The following is a 2,418-nucleotide window of genomic DNA, read 5'->3' on the forward strand; positions in this document are numbered from 1 at the left end:
AGAAAACATACTTGTATACTTATGTGGTATATTTTTCTCAGTCTATAGATTGAACTCTGGAGTTTCTGCATAGTGCATACTTTTAAGACTACCCTATGTCTTTACTCTTGAATTCTTGTAGGAAAACCTCTCCTTAAGGAATGATGAATTACTTTAATCCTGTGGCTTATTTTCCTGTATATGTTGCTTCCAGTATGTATAATTTTGTGCTTTGCTTTATTTAAATATTTTGCTCCAGATAGTTTTACACAAGTAATTTGTCCTTCCTTGCCCCAATGTCTCTTTTAATAACCCAGTTTTCTGGTATCAAAAGATTTAGTATTTTAAGTGGGCATTCAAGCACTCTGTCAAATCCATTTGTTAAATCTTTATTAAGTTTAACAGTAAAATCTCATAAGTTTGGCTTGGTTAATCTATCACTTTAAGGCTCATTAAGATAAGGAATGACAAAGCTGGAAGCAAATGCCTGTCTTTTCTTGAAAATACTTATGAAATTAAGCACTTGGCTGTTTCCTTATTGTATGATGTTTTGGAAATGACAGGCAAGTATTGAGTGTCAGAGTCCTTGAAAATACTGCTAGCATTGTAAATAGAACAATGAATACCTGAATTGCAGGAGACAGGAAACCCTGGAAGACCAACTCCCCTGATTTGAAGACTAGGGGTTTCTCATATTTGGATCTTTGTATTGAAGACACAGCTGTCTTATATAAACATGGCTAAAATTCTTTCTGGTCTACTTTCCATGTTATGCATGTTTCTGCCCTACCAAATAAACAAGAAAGATGTTATCTTACCACAAATCCTTTTTATTTGTTCCTTTGGATATAATGTCACTGCCTTTCTACTCAATTTCAACAATTACTTAGGTGTCCTGAATAATTTGAACATATATACTGATAAAGAAACTTGGTTGCAAATATGGACATCTAAATCTTAATCCTACTGGTTTTCTATGAGACAAAATATTTAGTACATAACACTGAAGTACAAGAGGCAGAGGTATCGGTTCCTAGTTCCCATTTACCTTTCTTTGAAGCTGACCACTGACTGATCATGGCAGCTCCACACATCTGCTGAACAGATTTTCAAGCATTTGTCAAAAGGGTCTAAAGTCATGTTGGGTGTGTTACCACACAGTGTAATTTCAGAAACTGGGAGGCCATAGAAAGAGCTTAAAAACATCCAGCTCATATGAGAGTTTATTTAATTAAAAAGTGAAAAATATAAAACTAGTAGGCAGAAATTCTAGATGCAGCTCTTTTTTCGTGGCACCTCCTAGGCGGTCGGCTGTGCGAAGATGAAGCTGAATATCTCCTTCCCCGCCACCGGCTGCCAGAAACTCATCGAAGTGGACGATGAGCACAAGCTTTGTACGTTCTATGAGAAGCGCATGGCCACAGAAGTAGCTGCTGATGCTCTGGGTGAAGAGTGGAAGGGTTACGTGGTCCGAATCAGTGGTGGGAATGACAAACAAGGTTTTCCCATGAAGCAAGGTGTTTTGACCCATGGCAGAGTGCGCCTGCTGTTAAGTAAGGGGCATTCATGTTATAGACCAAGGAGAACTGGAGAGAGGAAGTGCAAGTCTGTTCAAGGATGCATCGTGGATGCCAATCTGAGAGTTCTCAACTTGGTCATAGTAAAAAAAGGAGAGAAGGATATTCCTGGACTGACAGATACTACTGTTCCTCATCGGTTGGGACCTAAAAGAGCTAGCAGAATCCGAAAGCTTTTTAAACTCTCTAAAGAAGATGATGTCCGCCAATATGTCATGAGAAAGCCTTTAAACAAAGAAGGTAAGAAGCCCAGGACCAAAGCACCCAAGATTCAGCGTCTTGTTACTCCACGTGTCCTGCAACACAAACGTGTCGTATTGCTCTGAAGAAACAACGTACAAAGACAAACAAGGAGGCTGCAGAATATGCTAAACTTTTGGCCAAGAGAATGAAGGAAAAAAAAAAAAAAAAAAAAAAAAAAAAAGCACCAGGAACAGATTGCCAAAAGATGTAGGCTTTCTCTGAGAAGGCTCTCTCTGAGAGCTTCTACTTCCAAGTCTGAGTCCAGTCAAAAATAAGTCTTTAAGGGTAACAAATAAATAATCATACATTGAGTCTCAAAAAAAAAAAAAAAAAAAAAAAGAAGCAGAAATTTTAGATGCAGTACTCTTGTAGCACCTGAGGATTTGACCAGATGTTTGTTTGGTCAACTATTTTTTCACAGTGAATGATACATACAAAATTAATATGTATTATCTATATATCACATATAATGTGGATAATTATATAATAAAGTTAAAAACGATTATATACATATTCTCTGCTGGCTACTATCAATGATTTTGTTGTTGTTCTTGTTGTTAATACTAATTTCTTTATCTTATTTTGTTTTAGCTTTATGTATTTTACAAACCTTCTCCCA

The 2,418-nt window shown here is 36.7% G+C and overlaps 1 pseudogene; it reads left to right on the top strand.

Moving 5' to 3' along the window:
• The first annotated feature begins 1,268 nt into the window (after positions 1–1,268).
• Positions 1,269–2,111, top strand: LOC127234574 (40S ribosomal protein S6-like; annotated as a pseudogene).
• Positions 2,112–2,418: the final 307 nt, after the last annotated feature.

The sequence above is a fragment of the Phodopus roborovskii genome, unplaced genomic scaffold, assembly GCF_943737965.1.
Source record: "Phodopus roborovskii unplaced genomic scaffold, PHOROB, whole genome shotgun sequence".
Taxonomy (NCBI): domain Eukaryota; kingdom Metazoa; phylum Chordata; class Mammalia; order Rodentia; family Cricetidae; genus Phodopus; species Phodopus roborovskii.